Source organism: Miscanthus floridulus, chromosome 7, assembly GCF_019320115.1.
Source record: "Miscanthus floridulus cultivar M001 chromosome 7, ASM1932011v1, whole genome shotgun sequence".
NCBI classification, from domain to species: domain Eukaryota; kingdom Viridiplantae; phylum Streptophyta; class Magnoliopsida; order Poales; family Poaceae; genus Miscanthus; species Miscanthus floridulus.
In genome coordinates, this window is record NC_089586.1 from 54,115,496 (window position 1) to 54,142,962 (window position 27,467).

The window sequence follows — 27,467 nt, forward strand, 5'->3', positions numbered from 1 at the left end:
CTACTGTAGATAATGCCCAAAAAAGGATGAATGAGGCCATCAGGAAGGCTGTCACTGACGCACTCATTGAACTCAACATTGGCAACAACATGGAGAGATTAGACAAATGAATTTCCACGCTAACTGACAAGGTTACTGAGTTGGAAACCTTGGTGGCGGTCGACAACGATGTCTCCGGCAGCAACACCGATGGTCTCTTGCCAGAAGACACGGTGCATGATGCCACTAGAAAAATAGATCGAGCAGCCTTCTGACAAGCAAGATTACGATGATGTCTTCGCCGCAACACGATAGGTATGGGTGGTGTCCACCACCATCAAGGTAATAGTCATCATGTGCCCGATGATCCTTATGTTAAGATTAAGTTCACAATACCATCTTTTTTGGGTCATTATGATGCTGAGGGATATCTTGATTGGGAGATGATGGTAGAACAAAAATTTAGTGCCCACCTTGTGCCTGAGCATCATAGAGTTTGACAAGCTACTAGTGAGTTTAAGGACTTAGCCATTATTTGGTGGAATGGGCTAGCTGCACAGGATGCTTTACCTGGAACGTGGGAAGAACTTAAGATAGCTATGCGTGATCATTTTGTTCCTCCTTATCATAGAGATTTGCGTAAGAAATTGATGCGTCTAGAGAAAGAGTCTGTTGTTATTCCTCTTGCTATTGTAACGTCCCACCTCTATGAGGCCAGCCCCGCTTACATCTGACAGCTTTTCTAGGACATAGACTGCCCTTACAGACCCACACAAGTCTTTTCTGCGCACTTTGTCCTCACTCGTGCGCACCCAGAAAAGATTTTCCGATCGGTCACCCATCTTGAAATTGCTCTAGGCCAAGCACGCTTAACCTCAGAGTTCTTTAGAGATGGGCTTCTGAAAAAAAAGTTGCAACTTGTTAGTATGAGTATCCTATTAATCCTGTTAAGCCCTAGGCTAAGATATTACAGCTATGACTAACCTTCTGCAGGATAATATCCATAAGCGAGAGGATGACATGGAAGAAAATGAGAAGCTCACAACCTCATATGCAAATTCAGAACCATCACTTCACAATGCACCTATTACTCCTGCTGAGAACATAGGTAATGCCCATGGTGCTACACTCACAGAAGGTGAGAATTGTTTTAATATACTAAAATTTTCCACAAACCATGCTATCATAGAGCAATTGTTAGTGAAACCCTCTCTTGATTTATCTCTGTCCCATGATAATTTGCTTGAAGTTCCTTGTGATAAAGATGAATTGGTTGATGAAGCTTCAGTTTTACATGTTTTGGAACCAGTCACTTATGCTGAAAATAAACATATTATTCATATTGCTACTAAAACTGATGAGTTCAAACTATTGTTTTCTTTACATACTTTGGGTTACATTGAATTTGATGTTTTGTGTAACCTAGATTGTTTGGAGGAGAGCCTTTTTAAGTATGCTGATTTGTCTTAGTTTTCTAAACACACATATCATGTTATTGGCAAATATAACAACAAGGGACAATATATGATACATCGAGTATACATTCGTAGTAATATGAATTTTCCTTTTGTTGTACAAGATTATGATCGTTTAGAGGGCAGCCATAATAATACAAACATTTTCTTATGTTCCTCAAAGAAACAAGTTCACTTCCAAGAAGAGGAGCATTGTTGGTTACTACCAATGTCTGCTAGACCATCTATTCCTGCATTGTCTTTGGTTAGTTCTAATCTTTTGCAGGATAGTATTGACATACATCGTGTGCATTCGGATCATGGAGTTTACATGCTTGCTAAAATTTTTATGTCAGATGATATGCTAGAAACTTGGAAACATGGTCACGTTCCTTCTCACAATTATTTTAGCTCACTTTGTCTTTGCAACCCCGTTCTCCTTTGTGTTGTGCAGGATCAGTTTCAAGCACAATCGACGCCAAGGACGACTTTTCATCAAAAGGGGAGGATGATGAGGACATGACACCCATGCATATGACCATGTTTGGCGCATGGTATGGAGGGGTAGGAGGCTTGCAAGGGTCTCCAAGTCAAGAAAGAGGCCCGAGGCTAATTCGGTTCGAGTCCCCGAGGTGGAGGCCCAAAGCAACTCAAGTTCGAGTCTGCCTCGGTCTCCAGGACCAGTCTGTATTAAACTGATCACCCAAGATGCATCCGGACTCTGTTTTTGATGATCCACATATGGTTGGAAAGCTAATTTGATGAGGAAGCTAATACAAGTGGTCTCACATCAAAAGCCCTTCAGAATCAATGGGAATCATCAAAAAAATTCAGCATCCAGAATCTGCCAGGGTGCTACGACACCGTCTTTTGGTCCGATGGACCGTGTATCATGTTTGGGCCCAATAGGAGGCACGTCTAGGGGTCTTGCATGACCCTAGAGTCTTCATAAATAGCTGCCACCCCTCCATTAGGGTTTGGGGTTTGCTTAGATTAATTTGTCAAGAATAGTTTCGTCGTTCATTGGTTTGTGAGACCCTAACTTCGTGAGATTAATCATTCATCTATAATTTGGTTGCTTTCTTTCTTGTTCTTGCTTGTGTTCTTCGTTGTACAGGTAGGGATTAGCCTTCTTAGCGAGATCAACCGGATCCGTGTCTCGGTTGATAACTAGAGGAGTTATGGTGCTAAGATTATAGGGTTCGATCTTTCGATCTGAAGCCGGATTGGTGTGTCAATCTCCGCCACAACTATAATTACCACTATCTGATGGAAGATTGGGATCCTAGTTCCCATTAGCGGTGCCCCCACCCCTTCGCTCGAGAGTACCAGACTGAGCCTGAGCGTGACGCCTAGCCTCGATGGTGTCACATACGTCGTGGTCATCGCTGATTCGATGGTATGCGAGAGGACACCGAGGAGAGGGCTCGTGCCTTCGCTCTTATCGAGGCTTGGTGCCCCTGGTCTATGGGCTGACGGAGCTGCTGCCGGAGGAGTCGCCACCGCTTCTGCCCATTGATCGAGCGTGCACGTCGGAGCGATCCCCGTTGGTGGTGGTCGTCGCCTAGGATGGCCTAGAGATTGCAGCGTGACATCAGGAAGTAGAACTCTTGGCCTACTGCTCAAGGGTGACACGGAGAAGCCGCTTCACCTCATGCAAGCGCTCATTGGTCTTTGAGTCTGACGTGTTGGAGATGTCCTCCAACTGGCAGGCGATGACTACCATGTTGTAGGCCACTCGAGGGAAGCGTAGGGTGCTAGGAGCCCCCATGCGGGCATCGTCATCATTGCTGGGGGGTTGCGCAGCCTGTTGCTGTGCAAAGTCTTGCCTTTTGCGCTCGAGCTCTGCCATGGTAGCCTCTAGGTCCACCTGCCGAGCCTGTAGGTTATCCGCCTTCTCCTGAAGGTAGATCACGCGGCTGCAGGGACTCTGGTCCGATGGCATGAGCTCACGTGCCTCCTTAGGCGGAACCTCATCGTCTATGTGGTAGCACATGCATGGCGAAGCATAGTGGTTGATGTCGTCAGAGTCGTACTCCGGGCCATTCCTCGAGAGAATCTCGAGGAAGGTGCATAGCGAGGGAACATCTGCCCCTGCGACACCGGAGAGGATGGCGCCTCTTGGCGCATCGTGGCTGACAAGGTGCTCCAGCTCTAGCTGGAAGGACACTGCCACATTCTAGATCCCAAAAGGCAGGTTTGGGAAGTAGTACCAGAAGCGATCGGGCGGTGGGAGCACCTCAGCAGTGGCGATCTGGTGTTGGATGTTGGCCAGCATGTAGAACATCTAGAACTGGTTTGACATGGTGGGGCTTGGACCTAGACCGCACTGGATCTATCGGGTCAGGACCTCAAGGTCTGCTCCCAGAAGTCCTAGTGGTGGGGACGACGCTGGAAGCTCGTTGCTCCCCGACGCGGCCCCATCGAGCGGATGAAGCTCGCCATAGCAGTCGGCGATGTAGGCCAGGCTCCCAAAGTTGAGGACGTGGCCTAGAGCGAAGTTGTTGGCTATGATGAAGAACTCACTAAGGTTGCGGACATCGCTGTCTAGGGCACCGCCGCTTGCTCTGGCAACGAGGCTGGTGGCTTCGGCCACCGTAGAGCCTGAATCGCACTTGACGCTATCCCCTACCTGGCACGCTAGCTGTCACGGCATCGGAACCGCAGCAAGCATAGTTGTTCGAGTCGGTGTCAGAGTACGGGTCTCCGGTGGCTCGAGTGGGCTCAAGAACACAAGAATCACAGAGAAGATGCAAAGGTTCATCCTGGTTTGGGCCAATATATGCCCTACGTCCAGCAGGAGCGAATGTAGTGGAATGGAATAATTTGTCTTGGATCGTCCTCCCCCCTGTAGGTCCGACCTTATCCCTTATATAACGAGATAGGTCGGGTACATGGCGGTTTAGGGAGATGAGTCTATAGTCTACATGCGCTGAAGTCTAGGAGGGTCTTGCAGCAGCGCTCTATGGACCATGGCGGTGTCGTGGTGCTGAAGAAGCCTTGGGCGTCGTACGGCTGCTCTATTCTGTCAGGCTGTGTCGGCTTGGACCGACCTCCCCTAGGTGGACCTTCTGGAGTCTTCTTGGTGGTGAAGGTGGTCGGCTCTAGGGGCTGACGCGTGGGCTCGAGAGCCGCCCAGCCCCTGGAGGCCGTGGAAAGCTTGTCTTCTTGTGTCACGCCCCATGCATGACCCTATCGCGGAAGTGGCCGGCAAGGCCACGCCCAGGGCACGACGTCTTGGAGCCCCCAAGCCTTGATGGCTCGAGGCTTATCTTCTTGCGCCCGGGCCTTGGCTGGCGTTGCAAGCCAGGCAGGAGCCAAGGCCCGAGCTCGGGCGTGTCGTCGATCAGGAGCCTGAAGACCGGGCACCCCCCCGAGCCCTGTGCGGGGGCTACGCCGTGCCCAGGCTCGGCCATGTTTCTTGGTCGGAGGGTGCGCGTGAACGTACCGGATGGATATAGCCCCCGAGCCCCCGGGCGATCCTAGAGGGGTTGACCGGGGGTCTCTTCGGTCGAAAACTATTAATCCCGAGGCTTAACATACCCATATGTTAGGATATCGTCATACGGCCACCGAAAGATGTCAATAGTCATCAGTCGATCACTGTCTATATGCACACTCGCTTCTCATCGTTGCATGTGATTCTTGCAGATGTATACCAGCAGCTGGTTGTTTGTCACTCTAGATTTTATGGGATAAATCGGCCAAAATCCGGTGTCAACGTGATGAACTAGCTAGATCTTGGTCTCTATGTTTTGCTATAGATTGTGCTCGAAATTGTAGCTTACCAAGGAGCTGCATGGGACTAGTGAAACCTCTTGATGGTGTGGTTAGCGCTTAGTTCGTCCTTCTCCTCCCCTTGCCTTGCTTTTCCTTGAAATCTTCTCTTTCTCATCCCCTTGCTAGAGAGAGGGGATCATCGCCCTTCAATCCCCAGCAATGACACCTCTTGATGGTTTTCTAGGTCTCCATGTTGCTCCTCTTGATGGCATCCTCTTCCCCTCCTTCCTTGCTTGGTTGTGTGGTCTTGGGAGATGGGGAAGAAAGAACGAGCGAGCGAGCGAGCGCGCACGAGAGAGAGAGAGAGAGAGAGAGAGAGAGAGAGAGAGAGAGAGAGAGAGAGAGAGAGAATGGGAGAGTGAGAGATGGCCTGTGCGGTGGCTTGGGTTTGTAACCTAAGGACAACTGTGCTAGCAAGTGGGAGAAGAGTGGCCTAGAGCTAGACAACTCCACATTTGTGCATGCTGTGTTCTATCGGACCATCCGGGCATACTCACCGGACTGTCGTGCATGTGCAAACTGAAGAAGTCTGAATGCATGCATCCATGGACCATCCAGTAGGACATTGCACTGCCTAGAAAATGCAAAACTTGCATGCAACGTTTTATAAAACTGAGATTTAAGTGCTAATGATGCTCATGATGAGGATTATTATGCGCAGTTGGCACGACTAGGTCGTGACATAGGACTAAGGCACAACCACTGCCTGCCATGGCCTGGCTGATTATGTCTTGGTGCAAACTTCACACTTGAACTCGGATATAGCAAATATATCAACTAGACTTAGAGAGATACGTATACAGGCCATAATCACAGAAAAATAATCTTTGGAGTGGCAATACAACCAAGATAGATAAAAAGTCTATTTCTAAACCGAGTCTGATCTATTACAGTCAGGCATAAACAACATTCTAGATTTCCAAGATGGAGTGAAAAGAAAGAGGATCCATTCGGTGTCCCAATACTTCGAGAGCAACAAGTCCTGGTTTCAAAAAAAAAAAAAAAGAGAGCAACAAGTCCTGCTAAGAACGGCTATCATCGAGGGATTTGATTCTTTTATTTCAGAATATTTAACTATTTGACATCCTTATCGAAGTTAAATATATATATACACACTTTGTTAAACTTAAGATTGGTTGGCTCATCAGGATGTGAGATGTGCATTTATTTTGGTTTGGTGGGAGTATGTTTTATATATCCCCAGCTTTCGGGATGAAGTATATCATAATATGAAGCATATATAGATATGCCAACATGGAAATTATCTTAATTAAATCATCCAGCTAGGTACGACGTTACGAACGAATTTTATTTTATTACTCTAAACATTTATATGGTGTTTTTTTTTTGAGTTTGTCTACCTTCTACTCGAGTATTTTAGGAACTCGTGACACCCGAGCATCACAAGCCAATAAAACACTCCAAAAGTGACAGGTTGATAGAATCGAGTATTTTAAGGCCATGAAACACTTGAATTTTATAACCATAGGATTTAGATCTAATGATCAGAATTAATTCAAACATATAGAACATATAAAATAAAAAATTACCCAAATTATTTCTATGAAAGCCAAATTAGAAGATTTCAAAGGAAAACCGAACAAAACAAAAAGATTAGCCAGATTATTTCTATGAAAGCCAAATTAAAAATTTCAAAGAAAAACCAAATAAAACATACAGAAAATAAAAAAAAGCCAAAAAAGGTCAGATAAATATTCAAGTAATTCAGATCATTCTCATTTACGAATAATCAATTTACACCCGTTGAATATAGAACTTACACCTAAACTGGAAATGTAAAATATGATTAAATGAAATATAATCTACTCGTATATATACATACTCCCGCTGTTCCAAAATAGAAGCCATTCTCGCTCCCCGAAAAGTCAACTTTTTTTTAACTTTGACTAATTATATATAAAAGAATATTAATATTTATAATACATAATTAGTATCATTAGATACTCCCTCCGTCCCAGAATATGTGTCGTTCTCGCTTCCTGAGAAACAACTTTAACAAAATATATATTAAAAAATATTATTATTTATGATACATAATTAGCATCATTGGAAAGATCTTTGAATCTAGTTTTTTAATAAATTTATTTGGAGACACAAATGTTGCACATATTTGTACAAATTAAGTCAAAGTCATGGCACGGACACCAAAAACGACAAATAAATTGGGACGGAGGAAGTAGATCGTTGAATGTACTTTCATAATAAATTTATTTGGGGATAAAAATGTTGCACGCATTTTCTATAAATCTAGTCAAAGTGTTACACGTATTTTTTATAAATCTAGTCAAAGTTAAAAAAATTTGACTTGCACGTATCCCATAATATTTTTCTTTTTAGGACGGAGGGAGTACAGGAGTAGGGGCTAGGTGATTTGACACCACCAGCAGACCTACCCCTATGCAAAATCAGCATGCACCGGCGCAAAAGCAGCATGCATGCATGAGCTAGGTGTCCGTCTCTCTTTGTCAAAGGAGGAGAGGAGAGTGCGGTGTGGTGTGTCAGCCCTGTAACGACCGCTTGCACGCTCACGTCTCATCACCTCCCTCGCAGCGCATCATCTGACGGCCCAAAAATCGAGTGAGCCAAGGAAGAAAAACACTCGAGTAAATGATAGATTTACCAACTTTTTTGCGATTCATTTATACGGTGTTTTCACGCCTGATACATATAATATGCACCCGTCGCTCCTCCATTATTGTTGTCCTTCTTCTTCTCTTACAAGTACATTGGAACATGCATATATATATACGGGATATATATCACCGCGTCATCCTTAAGTAGTTGAGCTCTATTGTATGTGAGCTAGCCAGCATTAATTCCCGGATACTTGGGGGATGCTCACCGGGTAACGGTGGATGCAGTCGGCCCACGCTTTGTCCGGCTGGGTCGCCGGACGCAGGCACTCCCATGCATCGCTGTTGCACTTGAACCCAGAGCCAAAGCCGAGCATCCACACCGGGTGGCCCTTCCGCATCCGACCCATGGCCTCTACGTACGCCAGCTGGTACCACACCGAGCTGCTGGACGTGTTCCCGAAACGGTGAAGGCTCATGCGAGACGGCTCCACGTGCTCGTCCGACAAACCGAGGCTGCGCTGGACCTTGTTGATCCCCGCTCGCCCGCCGGCGTGGATGCAGAAGTGGTCAAACGCCCTGCGGAAGTCAGGCCTGTACGGCTTCACGCGGCCGCTGGAAACCTTGCCTGCAATGAAAGACAGCGCGAACAGCAGCTGCTCCGAGAGCGGGAGGACGAGGGGCGCGATGGCGGTGATGTTCGCCGTCAGCGCGTCGCCGGCGACGGCCAAGAGATCTTTGGATAGGTTTGTTAGTTGATCGGCCTATTGGATCCTTGATCCGCGTCACGTCCAACTCTAATATGGTTGGTGGGTCCCGTCGCACAGCGTCATAAATAGGAGGTGCGGGCCGGGACGCTCGAGTCATGAGGTTCGCCTGAGCCGCCTAGCATCCCACTTACAATCCTAAACCCTAGCTGATCACAAAGAGGGCGCTGCTAGAGTGCGCATGAAGTATGATCTCGAGGGCAAGAAATGGGACATCTCGAAACGTAAGTGCTTGATGATGGCCAAGTCTACAATCTCAGATGATATAAGGGGGTCTATCCTAGACTGTGATACCGCCACTGAGTACCTTAAGAAGGTGGAGAGTTAGTTCACTGGCTCTTTCAAGGCTTATGCTAGTACATTAGTCAAGAAATTGTTCAATAAAAAATATACTGGTGGCAGTATGAGTGTCGACGGAATATCGTCGGCAGTCCACCGAGGGGCACCCCGCGATGGTAGATTGATCGGTAGAGGAGCGTGTAATCGAGAACAAGAAGGCAACAGAGACACACGAGTTATACAGGTTCAGGCCGTCGGCACGACGTAATACCTTACTCCTGTGGTCTGTTGATTTGCATTAGCTATCGTATGATTTGCCGTGAATTCGTAGGGGGTCCCTGCCCGCCTTATATGGTCCGGGGGGCAAGGTTACAAGTCGGTTAGATCTGAGAGATAACCGGAAAGTAATAACAGATTACAAGAAACATGGGATAGTATATATCCTATCATATCTCGTAACGTCTTTAAGATATCCTCTCCGTGCCTTGCGGGGGTCGCCGAACAGAACCGTGCCCCGCAAGGCTCCTTCTTGCGGGCTGGACCGCCCCTGGAGGCATAGCCCATGTGACCTGCCGTGGGTATCCGGGGTCGTACCCCCCACAGCTAGTCCCCGAGCGCCTTGCACCCGTTGCGCAACGCCGTCTTGAGACTTTCCGAGCAGGTGCGATCCAAGACCGAGCTGTCCAAACCATGGTCCGACCACCATAAGGAGCAGTCGATCAGTTGTGAGCAACTGCCGAGCAGTGTAAAACATCGCCGAGCAGTGTGTTCCGAACACGGCTTGTCATAAGGGTGTAAGGAGCTCAAGTCCAAAATAAAAAATTCCTGCATGGTAAAGTGAAGTGTGCCCACTTAGAATCCAAAAACAATGGTAAAGATACCTGGTTTACCCTTTGGATGCTCGGAGGCTTTCAGAAAATCAGACACATTCACCGCAAGGTGAAGTGTGCCCACTTAGTCCCCGAGCCTGACAGTAGGTGACGTAGTCACGTGGTGCCAGGCTCAGAAAGTAGTGAACCGTCCGAGCAGGTAGCCAGTCCCCGAGTTTCTGGCGTAGATATCGGATAAATCAATTTGCGGCAAGAACTTCGGGGTAACGGCCGTTCAGTATCAGTTACTAAGCCTCATTAGAATACGGAGAATTCAAAGAAAGTGGCAGCGGTAAATCAGCGGCGTGGGCTACTGCGACGCGATAGCCCAAGTTGCGGCCCATCAAACCATTTTGGAGGAATAGAGGTAGCGCTGATCGCGGGAACGGTTTCCCAAAAACCCTCAGAGTTAAAAGCAGAGTGGGGGAACTGCTTTATGACCGCGCCGCCACTTATATCGCCTTCTACCCCCGTCAAACCACCCTGCTTCCTGCCTTCGCAATCCCTGTGCTTCACCTTCCGCATCAATCGCGAGCATTCCCCTTCAACCCTAGGACCAAACCATAGGAGATGGCGTCGAAAAAAGGAGCCGTAAAGTCGAAGAAAGTGGCCACCGGAGGTAGCCGCGACGAGGAGTGGGTGCCGTCGAGGACGTCGGTGGCTGATCTTGATAAGATGGTGGCGGCGGGTGTTATCCCCGACCGTCTTACTGCTGGATGGCGGCCAGCTAGCGGTGAGCCCTTCCCGACACCACATACTGACGAGGCTGTAGTATTTGAGGATTATTTCTAGCGAGGGTTATGGTTTCCTGTCCACCCCTTTCTGAGGGATCTTATGGAGTTTTGGGCGGTTAGCCTCTGTAATCTGCACCCCAACACCATTCTGCATGTTTCTATCTTCATCCATTTCTGCGAGGCATTTCTCGGTGTTCTACAGCACTTCAGCCTCTTCAGGCACTTGTTCTGTCTGAAGAAGAAGGGGGGCAGCGGTTCAAAGGTGGTCGGCGGCGTGTACCTGCAGCTCAAGGATGGGATGGCCAGCGAGTATATCAACGTTCCGCTGAATACCTCATTGAAAGGTTGGAACTCTAGATGGTTCTATATCAAACAGAGTCACCCGTTGATTCGATGTGATGTCCACTACATCCTGGTTAACCACAGTAACTGGTCGGAGAGACCCAACAACGCTGAAATGGAGCAGGTAATGGAACTTCTGGAATTGAGTAAAGGCTTGGAGCTTAGGGGTGAACTGGTTGCAGCTAGTTTCATAGTTCGGCGCATCCAACCCTGCAAAGAGAGGGCCCACCCGGCGTTCGACTATAAAGGTGACAACGACGGTACCCGTGAAAGCACGGACCGCCTGTCGAAGAAAGAAGTGATGGACCGTGCCATGGATCTGTTTTCTTTGAATATCTCATTCAGCTGGCCTAAAGGGACGAAGGCTTTCAACTGCACCAACCCGCCTCCTTAGGTAACCATTTCTCTTTGCGTCTATCAGGCAATAATTGCCGAGCATAGTACTGACTCACTTATGAAAAGATTCATTCGTAGGATAGGTCAATATACTTTTCAAACGTGCCGAGAGCCGATTGGCCAAAAGGAGTAGTTCCTCGACGGCCACTGCAGCATGAAGAAGGTGAGCCGAGCTCCTCGTCGGATAGTCCATCCCCAGTGTCAGAGAAGGTCCGTGGGAAGAGACCGGTAGTAGACGAGCCAGCCCAAAAAAGGAGAAGAACCGCCAGCTCTCATGCACACAAACCAGGAGGCATCTCTCTTGGAGAGGACCGAGCAGTTCGGCCGTCACGAACTGCTGTGCTGGAGTGGTCGGACGATGACGAAGACCAGTCAGCACCTCCACCGAACACAACGGAGGCACAGGCGGATAGTGTCGCTCCCAAGCATCGAGCAGGGGAAAGTCATGGTCGGGCAACGGCGGACGCCCCGGCGATGCAAAGTACCGAAGCCCCTGAACAACGCACGGAAGGTGGGGCCGCCGAGCACCAAGAAGAGCGGCAGCCCGCTGTCGAGGCGCAGGAGTCCTCCCACAAGGTCGACCAAGCAGCCGCGCCTAGGGGGTCAGGCAGGCATCACCGATTCAAGAAAATCAATCGGAAGACCAAACCGTGAGTATATTTGCCTTGGAGTAATTATATTGTTCTTTGATTTCACCCTGATGCTGAGAAGCCGATATGATGTAGTGCAACGCCAAGGCCCGTGACCTCAGAAGAAAAGATGACGACTACCCCCGTCCAGGAGTCCCCGAGTGTTCGGCGAGCTGAGGACGAGCCAGCCGTCGCTCCCAGCAGCCCTGGCGATGGTGAATCGTTGGCGCACACGATGGGCGAGTCGGCGACCGCAACCGTGGCTACGACCGAAAAGGTCGTTACTGTGGAAACGGAGACTGCGACTGCTGTTGACGCGCCGGAGGTTACAGACGCCACCCCGTCAACTGCTGAGGAGCAAACGTCGTCCCCCGCAGGGGCTCTAGGAGTGGTCGGAGCGGCGGTCCAACCACGGAGTCCCCCGAGGGTGCCTCAAGCGACGACGGATGAGGATGAGGTCGTGGAGATTGAGCGTACCGCGCCTGAGCCCCAGTCCGTCCGGATTCTCCGGAAACGCGGGGAAGAGGTGGTAGTCGTCGAAGAAGAAAACACCACCAGAGAGATAAAAAGGTTGAAATCCGCCGTCGCCGGAGTTATGGCTCAAATCGAGGTGAGTGCCACACCAATAACACCGATAAATGTTGTTGGAAGATCAAGGTTTATCTTTTGCACTGTTAACCCGCAGGGGATAGCTCGGATAGCTGAACAACGGCATCAATTGATAAAGAGGATGGAGCCCCTCACCGAGGAAAATAAGATACTCCGGGAGGCTTTAAGTCTTTCGGAAAAAAGTATTCAAAGGGCCCATCGGGAGCGGGACCTTGCGGAGTCGAATTCGCAGGACCTTGAACATCAAAATGGGGTTCTGTCCGAGCGACTAACGGCGTCGTCGGAGCAATTGAAAAAGACGTCCGAGGAGCTGGCAATTGCATCCGAGGAACTTAAGAAGATGTCCGAGCAGTTGAGCAAGAAGAACGTAGAACTCAATAGTAAAACTGAACAGCTCGACCGGAAGTGCCAGCAGTTGGAGGATGCATCCAAGCTGAAATCGGGTATTCTTTTTCACATAATGTGCTTTGCAGTAAGTCGCCGTATTGTGTTTTTTTGTCTTATCTTTTTGTGCTGGCAGAGCAAGATGTAGAACTCAACCGGCTTCGCCAGACCGTCGAACAAATCCGACAAGAGAAAACGAAGGAGTCGAATCGAGCCAACAAACTGGCCGAAGAATTGAAAGGTAAGCTTCCCTTGATCAGAAGTGACGCCGTAATTCTTTTCCTTGACGAACCATTGTAATTCTTGCAGATTATCGACATAAAACCAAGGCACAGTTTGATGTGCTGGTGCAAGAGACCAAAGTCCAGAAGGACCACTTCAACACTATAACTGCCGCAATAAAACCAGTGCTGGACTGCGTCGACGTTGAACCGGCGCCCCGTCCTGATGGTAGGCAGCAAGGGCCAGACACTATCGTGCAGAGATGCAAAGCGGCGTGGGAAACTTCAAAAACTTCAACCGCGACGCCGTTTTGACCGCCGCTACTCATGCCCTTGCGGTTGTTCGGTCCCATTATCCGTCCGTCGACATCCAGTCGATAGGTGGCGGGTTTGCCGATGGGCTGAGCGACGCGCAAACCCAGCAGCTGGAGGATGACGTTGAGGATGTGGTGAAAGTGCTTGTTGGCGATATAGACTTGTTTGGCGAAACTGAGGCTGTTGGCGAAGCTTAAAGAGCTGCTCGGATGTTACCTCCTGTAATACATGATTTACCTGGCTAAGAAGAATCTGTGTATTATGGACCCGATGCTCTTTTTCCCAATAGAAGCCGTGTTTGATCGTTTAGTTTTCACTGAACTTAATGCCTTGGTTAGGTCGTGATCCGTAACGCATAACGCGGAGCCCATGCGTATGTTGGAGAAATAGGCGTTGTCATAATACCGTGTCCAGCCGGCCAGCATGCCGAGCACCGAGCTCATGGTGCGTTTGGTGGGGTGTTAGAGCCTTTGTTTCCCTCCAGAATTGCTATTGCGAAAAAAAAGTTCTGCCCAGCAGCTAACGTGAACAACGTTGCTAGGGAAATGGCTCAAGTGGCGTCCGAGCGATTAATTCATAACTGAAATCTAGGCCTTGACTGGCCCATACTCCATAACGTTGAGGGCGGAGGCGCTTACATGTGTAGGATGAACAGGCATGGCCAAGGAACCGCAGCCGACCAACCGTAACGCAGAGGGCGGAGCCCCTAGGCACGTGTAGGGTGTAGTCGGGCACTGGGTCGTTTCCATAGATATCAGAAGGAAAAAGGCGTGCTGTTTGACGATCGGCGGGCTATGCTGCGGAAATTGAAAGTGCAACACCGTTGTTGTTTTTGTAGGAAAAACCTACGCATCCTAGAGGAAACATGGTAGACGATTTTTGGAAAAAATCGTGTTCGGTGATTGGGAGTTAAAGTGCTCGGAGATTCAGAGAAAACGTGCTCGGCGTTTTGGAGGAATCGTGCTCAGCGATTTGGAGGAATCGTTCTCGGCGATTTGGAGGAATCGTTCTCGGCGGTTTGGAGAAAATCGTGCTCGGAGTTTTGGAGAAATCGTTCTCGGCGATTTGGAGGAATCGTTCTCGGTGATTTGGAGTAATTGTTCTCGGCGGTTTGGAGAAAATCATGCTCGGAGTTTTGGAGAAATCGTTCTCGGCGATTTGGAGGAATCGTTCTCGGCGATTTGGAGTAATCGTTCTCGGCGGTTTGGAGAAAATCGTGCTCGGAGTTTTGGAGAAATCGTTCTCGGCGATTTGGAGGAATCGTTCTTGGCGATTTGGAGTAATCGTTCTCGGCGATTTGGAGGAATCAGTCGTGCGTATTGGAGGCCATCGCGGTGTGGCTTACATTTCGCTAACGGTAGTTGAAGCTTATGATGAAGGAAAAAATGTAGACAAATTATGGAGACCAGAACTTTATTAATATTAAAGTAAAAAAATACATATCTATGTTATTTCATGGGAAGAAACGTATAAGGTGCTCTATGTGCCAGGAGTTGGGAACATCAAGTCCATCTAGGTCGCATAAACGATAAGACCCTAGTCGAGTGACACCTTTTACGATGTAAGGGCCCTCCCATGGTGAAGACAGCTTGTGAAGCCCTTTGGTTTTTTATTTTCGACATAAGACGAGGTCGCCGATCGTGAACGAACGACCTTTGATGTTACGGTTGTAATACCTCCGCAAACCTTTGAGGTACTTGGTTGTGCGAACGCAAGTAATCAGACGTTCTTCCTCGGCCCGATCAATGTCTTCTGTCCAAACAGCTGCGGCTTGGTCTTCGTCATAGTTTTCTACTCTAGGTGATCGGAAAGCAATATCCGCTGGAAGTATGGCCTCTGAGCCGTAGACCATAAAATATGGAGATACGCCGGTACTGCGACTAGCCTGAGTGCGCAGTCCCCAGACCACGGCTGGTAGTTCTTTGAGCCATCTGCCTGGGTGCTTTTCTTCTTTCTGATAGAGCCTTTTCTTGAGGGCGTCGAGGATCATGCCGTTAGCTCGCTCGACCTGACCGTTAGCTCTAGGGTGAGCGACGGAAACGTATTTAACAGAAATGCACCTGTCCTCGCAGAAGTCCCAAAAATGATGGACGGTAAAAGAGGTCCCGAGGTCGGTGATGATGCTATTCAGGACACCGAATCTGTGTATGATGCCCTCAAAGAGCTCGACTGCTTTTTTAGCAGTAGCTGCGACGAGTGGTTTGTATTCGATCCATTTGGAAAACTTATCGATGGCGACATACATGTACCGGAAACCTCCTGGCGCAGGTTTGAAAGGCCCGATCATATCTAGTCCCCAGCATGCGAATGGCCAGGAAGCTGGAATGGTTTGTAATTCTTGTGCCGGCACATGTATTTGCTTGGCGAAAAATTGACATCCCTCACATCGCCGGATGAGATCTTCTGCATCTGTAATGGCCGTGGGCCAGTAGAAACCTGCTCGGAAAGCTTTGCCGACCAGTGTTCTCGAAGCCGCATGATTGCCACAGGAGCCAGAGTGAATTTCAGATAATAGCTTCACACCGTCGTTTTGGATGATGCATTTCTGCAGTATCCCCTCCTTGGCACTTTTCCTCATCAGGCTACCGTCTACTAACACGTAGTGCTTACTTCGGCGAATTAGTCGTTCGGTTTCGATTTTGTCGGCGGGTACTTCGCCGTTGGAGAAGTACTTGATGAACTCTTCCCTCCAATCGGCGAGTTGTGAGGGTATCGTGAGCACCAACTGCTTGGCAGGGGGTACTTCTATAACTTCCTTGTCGTCCTTAATGGATGGTGTCAAGAGGTCCTGAACGAAGATCCCCGCCGGAGCCGTGGTACGAGAAGATCCTATCTTCGATAATTGGTCGGCTATTTGGTTTTGATCCCGTACCACGTGGTGGTACTCAATGCCGTAGAATTTTCCTTCCAGCTTCCTGATTTCGGCGCAGTAAGCGTCCATCTTCTCACTGGAACAGGACCAATCTTTATTGAGTTGGTTGATAACCAGCGCGGAATCCCCGTACACCATAAGGCGTTTGACGCCGAGCTCGACGGCTATACGGAGGCCGTGGAGACATGCTTCGTATTCCGCGGCGTTGTTAGAGACCGAGAAGTGTATGCGAAGAACGTATCGGAGTTTATCCTTTGTCGGTGTGATGAACAGAATGCCCGCACCGGCTCCATTAACATTGAGGGCACCGTCGAAGTACATCACCCAGTGCTCGGGGCAAGTGGCGTCGACGGGTTCTTGGATTTTGGTCCACTCAGCGACGAAATCGGCGAGCGCTTGTGACTTTATGGTCGGCCTGCTTCTGAAGTCGATGGAGTAGGTGCCGAGCTCAACAACCCACTTGATGATACGACCGTTGGCCTCTTTGTTTCGGAGAATGTCTCCTAGGGGGAACTCGGTGACCACGTCGATCTTGTAGTATTCGAAGTAATGTCGGAGCTTACGTGAGGTGGTTAAGATTGCATATAACAGCTTTTGCACCTGAGGATAGCGAGTTTTGGGCTCATTAAGTACCTCGCTGATGAAATAGACCGGACGCTGTACCTTGTAGGCGTGTCTAGCTTCCTCGCGTTCGACGACAATAGGAGTACTGACAACTCGAGAAGTTGCGGCGATGTAAACCAGCAGAGTTTCATCTGGTCGTGGCGCTGTCATGATTGGAGGTTTTGTTAAAAACAATTTGAGCTGCTCAAAAGCTGTGTTTGCCTCCTCCGACCAAGAAAAAAGCTCGAAGGCCTTGAGAAGCTTGAAGAAAGGCAACCCTTTTTCACCGAGGCACGAGATAAATCGGCTTAATGCAGCCATGCAGCCTGTGAGCTTATGTATATCCTTGACGCACGTCGGCCGTTTCATGTTGGTGATGGCGGAGACTTTGTCAGGGTTTGGTTCGATGCCCCGAGCGCTGACGATGTAGCCGAGCAGGATATCGGATGGAACTCCAAAGATGCACTTTGAAGGGTTCAACTTCCATCGGTATTTGCTTAGGTTGGAGAAAGTTTCTTCAAGGTCGGAGATAAGATTGTCGGCGGTTCTAGTCTTGACGACCACGTCGTCGATGTACGCTTCGACGTTGCGGCCGATCTGTTGATCGAGGCACGTCTGGATAGCCCTCTGGTAGGTCGCGCTGGCGTTCTTTAGTCCAAAGGACATGGTGGTGTAACAATATGCACCGAAAGGCGTAATGAATGATGTTTTAGCCTGGTCTTCCTCCTTGAGGGAGATCTGGTGGTAGCCTGAGTAACAGTCGAGAAAGGAGAGCAACTCGCAGCCGGCGGTGGAGTCGACGACCTCGTCTATCCGAGGCAAGCCAAAGGGGTCTTTAGGGCAGTGTTTGTTAAGATCAGTATAATCAACACGCATTCTCCATTCTTTATTCTTTTTCTTAACAAGAACAGGATTAGCTAACCAATCTGGATGATACACTTCTTTTATGAATCCGGCAGCTAAAAGCCATTTTATTTCTACCCTAATTGCCTCCTTTTTGTCCGGCGCGAATCGTCGAAGTTTCTGCTTGATCGGCTTAGCGGTCGGTGAGACATTCAAGGAGTGCTCGATCTTCTCCCATGGTACCCCCGGCATGTCTACAGGTTTCCAAGCAAACACATCGGCGTTGGCACGTAGGAAGGAGACGAGCGCACTTTCCTATTTGGGGTCAAGGTGAGCCCCAATTTTCACCGTCTTGGAAGGGTCGTCGAGGCCGAGGCCGATCTCCTTGACTTCCTTGGATTTGGCGGAGGCCCGGGGAGGCTCTAGGATCTCTATGTCGTGTGCAGATGCGGTCTTGGCTTCGGCAACCACGCTGGCCATCTGGATGGAGAGGTCGGTGGCTTCGGCGAGGGCGAGACTTTCTGTCTCGCAGGCGTAGACGACGGAGAGGTTGGCTCGCAGAGACAGGACTCCAGCAGGCGAAGGCATCTTCAACACTAGATACGCATAGTGTGGAACGGCCATGAACTTGGTCAGAGCCGGGCACCCTAGTATGGCGTGGTAGGCAGTGTCGAAGTCGGCGACATAAAAGTTGATATGTTCCACTCTGTAGTTGGTTGCCGTGCCGAACTATACTGGTAGGGTAATTTCCCCCAGTGGTCTGGATGCCCTGCCGGGCACCACACCCCAAAAGGAGGAGTCTGAAGGCGTGAGGTCTGTTGTCCCGAGTCCGAGCTCCCTTAGGGCCCCGGTGAAGAGTAGATTCAAAGCGCTTCCACCATCGACGAGGACTTTCCTAAAGAGCACCTTCTGAACAGTCGCGTCAAGGACGAGGGGAAAATGCCCTGTGTAGGGTATGTCTGCCCACTGGTCGGCCTTGCTGAAGGTGATGGAGATTTCGGACCACGGGCGATAGCTGGGGTTGGCGGTGGTTTCTTCTGAAGCTATGGCGAGCACTCGTCGGGCGGCGAGCTTCCGTTCCCTTCTGCTTTCGTTGGAGGCGAGACCCCCGAAGATGGTGGCGACCACCTTGTCGTGGTCCTGGAAGGCGTTATTATTACCCCCTGGTGGTCGGCATCCTCCGTTCCCGCCATTGTCGTCGTTGTACTTTTTCTCCTGGAATTCCATAGCCAAACCAAGGCAATCTTTCATCTTGTGTTTGGCGTTCTTGTGCAGGGGGCATGGACCATCTAGAATCTTTTTGTACTGCTCGTCGTAGTAACGCTTTGCGCGCGGCTCATTGACGTTGGCGATGAAGTGATCTGGTCGGCGGCGACGATGCTGACCAGGTTTGAATCCATCTGGCCGATCACGTCCGCTGTCCTGATGGAAACTACGGTCGTCGTAGCGGCGATCGTTGTACTGTCAGTTGTTGTTGCGGTCGTCGTGGTGGTGAACGTTGTGCTGTCGGTCGTCATTGCGGTCGTCATGGCGGCGAGACGGGCGATTAGTGCCTGTGTCTTCGTTAAAACGCACCTCCGCTTCCTTGGCGTCGGCGTACTGATTGGCTGTTGTGATCATCTCGCCGATGCCGGTGGGTGGCTTTCTATTGAACTTAGAACGGAGTTCTCGGTGATGAAGTCCTCGGACGAAGGCGGTGATGACTTCGGCCTCCGTGATGTTAGGAATAGAATTCCTCATCTCGGAGAAACGTCTGATGTAGCTGCGGAGTAGTTCGAACGGCTTTTGGTTGATGCAGTTGAGGTCGTGCTTGGTGCCTGGCCGCCTGCAGGTGGCCATGTAGTTGTCGGTGAAGATTCTCTTCAGATCTTCCCAAGAGCCGATGGAGTCCGGGGCGAGGCTTGTGAACCAGCTCATGGCGGCTGGCGTGAGCATGACAGGGAGATAGTTTGCCATGACATTGGTGTCTCCCCCGGCGGCTCGGACGGCGGTGGCGTAAGCCTGCAGCCACTGAGTTGGGTTCATCCTTCCTTCATAGGGCTCGACACCAGTGATTTTGAAACCATGAGGCCACTGGAGCGTTCGGAGTGCCCTGGTGAATGCAGGGGGGCCTTCCGGGCTATCAGGACCAACATCGGCGGCGTTGCCGGCGACGATCGGCTCCAGAGCTGCGTCTGGGTTGCTGTACTCCTTCTCGTACTCCTGGCGATGTCATACTTCATCTTCATGGCGCCCGAAACGTCGTTGGTCGATACGCCGTCGTGCGTCCCGAAGATTGCTGAGGTGTACTCGGGCGTCCTGTTCGACCTCTTGGTCGTGCTGGCGATGATGCTCAGCGTGGTGGCCTCTAGCTCCCCCCTAGGGAGGTGGTGACTGGTCGGCGAAGTGGCTTTGACTGGGGCGGCGATTGGATCTAGGATCAACTGATCGGCGGATCGCGCTTGTGGAGCTCGAAGGTCTCTGAACTTCTCGGATCTCGTTAACCTGACAGTGTGCCGCTTTAAGCATGGCGGCGACCTTGGCGAGCTTTGACGTCTATGGGAGGTGAGCGAGTTCGTTGGCGGCCACGGCCAAATTAGCGCTTGGAGTCTTGAAAACATCGTGGCTGTCAACGTGGAGGAATTCCTCGTTGAGGTTGCGATGAAGGGGCCTTCCTTGTGAATCGATCTGGTTATCTCGAGCGGCCTCGGCCATCGTGATGGCGCATTCGTTATCACGCCGTTGCGCGCAGTTGGCGTTCCTGTCTTCACGGGCGGCGCGTTCCTCGTCTGTTTCGCCGTTCCGGGGGGGGGGCTGTCGATACTGACGTTGAAAATCGCGCCACCCCGGAAAAGCAGGGGAGGAGGTTGCTTGGTGAAGGTCTCGGTGAGAGGCTCGGTGGATCCTTGAGATTCAGAGTCTAGATTTTCCTCGAGGATGGTTTGGAGGGATGCTCCGAGATCTCGACCGGCGTGCAGCATGTTGACGGTTGGTGGAAATTGGTCGGCGAGCTGGTCGGCGAATTTGCCCCTCAGGGCATCCTGATATGTGGTTGCGGTGTTGGTGAGCCCGAAGGGCAGGGCGGCGGGCCCTGGAGTCTGCCGAGCATTGATCGTTGACAGATCAGGATCGAAGGGTGTTCGGTGCTGAACAAGGGTGTCCAGAGCTGACTCGGCAATGGAGAGGCAATCGGCGAGTTTCAGGCCGACCTGATCGATGGATTCGATCAGATTGTCGTTGTTGACATGCCTCCTCTGGTAGCAGGGAAGCGAGCGGTGGGCAGCTGACGGAGCCGACCTCGGAAGTGGTTCCGAGATTGGATTTGCAGTTGCGGGTGCGAGGGTGGTCGGTGCAGAGCCGATCTGCCCAGGCTTGAGAAGCTCTCCAACTCCGTCGGTGTTGATGACCCACGTGATGGATCCGACCGTGAAGATCTGGCCGGGCTACGGGAGGGACGAAGAGCCTACGGAAAAAACCATCTTGTTCAACAAGGAAACAGCACGCACTCCCCTACCTGGCGCGCCAACTGTCGACGGAATATCATCGACAGTCCACCGAGGGGCACCCCGCGATGGTAGATTGATCGGTAGAGGAGCGTGTAATCGAGAACAAGAAGGCAACAGAGACACACGAGTTATACAGGTTCAGGCCGTCGGCACGACGTAATACCTTACTCCTGTGGTCTGTTGATTTGCATTAGCTATCGTATGATTTGCCGTGAATTCGTAGGGGGTCCCTGCCCGCCTTATATGGTCCAGGGGGCAAGGTTACAAGTCGGTTAGATCTGAGAGATAACCAGAAAGTAATAACAGATTACAAGAACACATGGGATCGTATATATCCTATCAGATCTCGTAACGTCTTTAAGATATCCTCTCCGTGCCTTACGGGGGTCGTCGAACAGAACCGTGCCCTGCAAGGCTCCTTCTTGCAGGCTGGACCGCCCCTAGAGGCATAGCCCATGTGACCTGCCTTGGGTATCCGGGGTCGTACCCCCCACAATGAGAGAGCACATTTTAAATATGAGCAACACGGTTTTGAAGCTAAAGCCAATGGATCTGGGGCTCAAGGATGAGTTCCTGATTTATTTGGTTTTTGCTTTCTTGTCAAAGGAATATGAAACCTTTGTTGTTAATTACAACATGCAACCCGATAAGTGGGACATAGGGAAGCTCATCGCAATGTGTGTTCAAGAAGAGGAAAGGCTGAAGTCCTTACAGGGTGATTCTGCTAACCTTGTGAAGGACAATAAAAAGAACTTCAATAAGAATGCCAAACCTTAAGGGAAAGCCCCTCAGACTGAGCACCATCCGAAGAACAACAACACTCAAGTTGAAAAGGATCAATACAAATGGTGCAAGAAGCATGGACACTACCAGACGGATTGTCCAGACTTCCTGAAGAGCCTGCTGAAGAGAGGTGAGAATTTCATTACATTCATAGATGAATCCCTATATTTAAGTTATGCAAAATCTATTTGGTGAATTGATTCAGGTGCAACTGTTTATGTTGCAAATTCATTACAGGGATTTCGTATAAGGAGGACCCTGCAAAAAAGAGAAAGAAAAATTAAAGTAGCAAATGGAGTTGAAGCTCAAGTTAAAGCCATTGGAGATCTTTCTCTAGAATTAGTTGATGGTTTTCTACTTAAACTTTTAGATATTCTATTTGTATCCTCTTTGCAAAGAAACTTAATAAGTGTGTCACGTTCAGATGATGATGGATATGATTGTTATTTTGGTAATAGTAAATGTCAGATTATTTATAATAATAAATGTGTTGGTCTTGCCTTCCGACAAGACAAGCTTTATTTATTATCATTTTCTGATAATGTGAATGATGTAAGTACTGAGAATGAGAATGCTTTCTCGTCTATGAATGCAACAAATAAGCGGAAAAGAGTACATGATGTATCTTCAAAATTATGATGTTGTCATTTAGGCCATATTTCGAGGGGGAGAATAGAGCGATTGATTAAGAAATCAATTCTTCCGCCTTTAGAATTTTTAGATTTAGAACAATGCATAGATTGCATAAAAGGAAAATATGTTAAGAAAATAAAGAAAGATACCAAACGAAGCGTAAAAATTTTAGAAATAATTTACACAGACATCTGTGGTCCTTTTCCTGTGAAGAGTGTGGATGGTTATGATTCATTTATAACATTCATAGATGACTACTTATGTTTTTGCTATATTTATCCAATTAAGGAAAGGTCAGAAGCATTGGATAAATTTAAAATATTTAAGGCTGAAGTAGAGAATTAGCACAACCTAAAGATTAAGGTAGTAAGATCCGACCGTGGGGGAGAGTACTACGGTCGACACACCCCATATGGCCAAGTTCCTGGACCCTTTGCAAGGTTCTTACAGGAAAATGACATAGTAGCTCAGTATTCTACACCGGGCGAGCCTCAACATAATGGAGTAGCTGAAAGATGTAACCGTACCTTAATGGATATGGTAAGAAGTATGATAAGTTACTCTACCTTACCGATAAGTTTATGGATGGAGGCATTAAAAACCGCCATTTATATTCTTAATCGAGTGCCAAGTAAGTCGGTGCCCAAGACACCGTATGAGTTATGAACAGGAAAGGAACCCTCACTAAACTATTTACGTGTGTGGGGTTGTACTGCTAAGGCAAAAGTGTTTAACCAAAATATAGGGAAGCTGGACTCCAAGACCGTCAGCTGTCATTTCATTGGCTATCCAGAAAAGTCAAAAGGTTATCGTTTCTATTGTTCTAACAGACAAACGAAGTTTGTAGAAACAAGACATGTTGTCTTCTTGAAGGATGATATGATCAGGGGGAGCATGGTAGCGCGTGAAATTAGTTTTGAAGAGAAGCGGGTATACGTGCCCACTCCTATGGTTCAGGAATCATTCTTCACACTACCTGTTGTTGCTGTACCAACAGTGCAAGACACTGTAGTAACAACACCTGTTGTTAGTTCTCCTGTGACAACAATAAATGAGCATGAGGAACCTGTCTTTCAGGATCCCCAAGAACCCATTGTCACACATGAGGAAGAGCAACAACAGCCTTAAATAGAACAAGAGTCATCTAGCGAGGCCCCTAGAAGGTCTCAAAGTGTCAGGAGATCAACCATTCCTAATGATTATGAAGTTTATGAAAGTGAGGAATTTCAAATGGAGGGTGATCCCATCTCATTTGAAGAAGCCATGAGAAGCGTTCACTCATCCAAGTGGCTTGAAGCCATGGAAGATGAAATAAAATCAATGAAAACCAATGGTGTTTGGAACTTAGAAATAATTCCTAAAGGAGCCAAGACAGTAGGCTGTAAATGGGTTTACAAAACTAAACTTGACTCCAAAGGGAATATAAAAAGGTTTAAAGCATGACTTGTGTTGAAAGGTTTCTCGCAAAGAGAAGTCATAGATTACAATGAGACATTTTCTCCAGTCTTATATAAGGATTCTTTTAGAATCATAATGGCTCTTGTAGCACATTACGACTTAGAATTACATCAGATAGATGTAAAGACGGTGTTCCTAAATGGGGATTTGGAGGAAAACATTTACATGGCATAACCGAAAGGTTTTGTTGTGGAAGGAAAAGAACGCATGGGATGCCGCCTGAAGAAATCCATTTATGGATTAAAGCAAGCTTCAAGACAGTGGTATTTGAAGTTTGATAGTACAATAAGAAAGTTTGGGTTTCAAGAAAATATAGAGGATAATTGCGTTTACGCAAAGTTCAAGAATGGGAAATACATTTTCCTAGTCTTGTATGTGGATGACATCGTTCTCGCTAGCAGTGATGTTAGTCTACTACTAGAAACAAAGAAGTTCTTGTTCTCAAAGTTTGATATGAAAGATCTCAGCGAAGCTTCATTTGTTCTAGGAATAGAGATTCACCGAGATAGAGAATTGGGGGTTTTAGGACTATCACAAAAGGCATACTTAAAAAAAGTTCTAAAGAAATATAGTATGCAAAATTGTAAGTCATCACCTGCTCCCATAGTCAAGGGCGATAGATGTGGGGAATTTCAATATTCCAGGAACCAATATGAGATCGATCAAATGAAAGTGGTTCCATATAGTTTAGCTGTCGGAAGTTTACAGTATGCTCAAGTGTGTACTCGCCCTGACTTAGCATTTGTTATCGGGTTGCTTGGCAGATATCAGAGTAATCCAGGAATAGAACACTGGAAATTAGTAAAGAAAGTTTTGCATTACCTACAAGGTACGAAGGTTCTCATGCTAATGTACAAAAGATCTGATTCCCTGCACATAGAGGGGTATACATATTCTGATTATGTGGGAGATGAAAGAAAGTCCACATTAGGATACATATTCACTCTCGTAGGAGGAGCTATATCATGGAAAAGCTCAAAGCAAACCATCACTACATTGTCCATAATGTATGCCGAGTTTGTAGCATGTTATGAGGCCACAGGGTAGGTGAATTGGTTAAAGAAATTCATGCCCAGGTTGAAAGTGGTAGACGACATACATAAATCACTTAAGTTATACTGTGATAATAATCCAGCAGTATGTTATGGTCACAACAAGAAGTCAAGTGGTGCTGCCAAACACATTGACATAAAGTATTATGTTGTGAAAGATAAAGTCTAGGATCATATAATTAGTCTAGAGCATATAAGAACAGAAAAGATGCTCGCGGATCCGCTTATAAAAGGCTTACCACCCAGTGTGTTCAGAGAACACGTAGCCGACATGGGTTTAAGGGAAAGCCTATGATTCCTGGACAATAAGGACCTAGTTAAGAATCTGTTTCAAAATAGAGAGGTGCATTATAGTTGTTTAATCTAATGGTAAAAGACCGTGATGATGAGGCACGCTCTATGCACTGATCTATGATGGAATGGTAACAAGAGAAAGTAAGTTAAGTTTAAGATATAAGGGAGATCACGAGGGAGAATGTTAGTTGATCTCCACCAATAGGCCCAACGGCCTATTGAGCCCTTGGATCCGTGCCCTGATCAGGGGCGCCCAACCCTAATATGGTTGGTGGACCCCATCGCATAGCGCCATAAATAGGAGGTGGGGGCCGGGGCGCTCGAGTCACGAGGTTCGCCTGAGCCGCCTAGCACCCCACCTATAGTCCTAAACCCTAGCCGATCACAGAGGGGGCGCTGCTAGCGATGAAAAGTACCGCCACCACCTCTGCATCACGCCGGAGGACTGCTATGATGCTGAGCTACCCTACGACGTCTACACTGACCCTAGACGACACTGCTACTGCACTACCACTGGGTTATCGCCAAGCATTGCGATGGCGAGCCCATCTTCCTCCAAGGTAGTCGAAGGTTTGCACCCTTCACCCCTCTCTTTCTCTCATTCTATCTATTGTTACTGCACTAGTAGATGTTCTAGGACTCACATTTTATCTAAGTGCAAGTAGACATGCTAGTTCTATGCCTAGAGATCTTGTTTTAGGTTCAACAAGATTGACCCTTATATTCCCCTCATCGTCCTCCTCCTGGAAGACGCACCTGTAGGAGCTATCCTTGGCACCGCCAGTGATGGTCCTCATGACCTCACGACATGGCTCAGCCGAAACTGTGCTCGGGTGTTGGACGTCGAAAGCAGCATGGCAGCGCCGCCCATCTAGAACAGGATGTAGGTCAACTGCATGGCACGCTCTTGCCTCTTTCCCCACGTAGAAGTTTGACGTGATGGTTTCTGTGGACACAACAAGGGCATGTGCATGATGATGAGAACCACCATGAGATGCCACCGCCACCACCCGTAGGAGGCTGGATGAAAGCCCAACTACGATCACCCTGGCGCTACACCCCATCCCAAAGAGGTTCACGCTGTGGACATCGTCACAGAGCTTGTATTTGTTCACGACCATGTTGGGGAGGGATGACATAGGGTAGAAGACACTGCAGTTGACTATGAGGATGTCGATGACGCTAGGGTTCATGTCGGTCTTTGCTAACATCTCATCGATGGCCGAGAAGATGACTTGCTTGACCTCTGCGCGAGTGTCGTCCAAGCTGCGGTACGCGGGGTTGTAGTTTATCGCGGGAGGGAGACTGGTCTCACTGCCGATGCCAATGCGCTTGAGCATGCACATCATGAAATGAATGCTGTGGTCATCAAGGAACGACACCAGGTTCATGTGCTCGATGAATGTGGAGACGGGGATATGGTGGCTGTAGCTACCACGAAAGCAAGCATAGTCGACCAGATACACTACACGGCGGTGCGGGTGGTTCATGAGGTATCACGCGACAATGCCGGCGGGAAGGAGGGTAGCAGCTACGAAGAGGTGGATTGGTGTGATGTCATGGAGCCAGCTGAGTAGCATCTTGAAATCTAGCCATGTCCTACTGCTTCCAAGTATAGTGCCGGCAAGGACAACTAGGCCAGCAGTGGCGAGGCACCTGTTGTCATCCTTGGTAAGTTTCACTGCTACTGTCAGTATTTATAGAGGCGTCTCGTAAGGTTTTGTAGGGGTGGTTTCTATTAGATAATTAGGCATTTTATGGTCAATTTAATCCAGAAATAAAACATCAGCAGGTTTGTGATGACATATATGTGTATGTGTATATCACTAACAAATGCTACAGCATGCAAGTTGACATACTGATCAATACAGTAAGTACGCAAAGTACGGTAATCATAGGGTTAAGGGTGTACCCAGTGAAGGGTCCTATGCCAAGGGCATCGGAGGCTCCATTCGCACTAGACATAGTGCGTTGCTCGAAGTCGTGGACCACAGTCGATGCAGGAAGGTGTTCGCAGTGTAGTCCCATGAACGGTCACCAGGTAGAAGACACGTTGCTGTTTTGTGAGTGATCACCAGAAAGAAGACGTCTG

The 27,467-nt window shown here is 48.6% G+C and overlaps 1 pseudogene; it reads right to left on the bottom strand.

The window, feature by feature from the left end:
* Positions 1–3,048: 3,048 nt before the first annotated feature.
* Positions 3,049–26,865, bottom strand: LOC136465530 (3-ketoacyl-CoA synthase 5-like; annotated as a pseudogene).
* Positions 26,866–27,467: the final 602 nt, after the last annotated feature.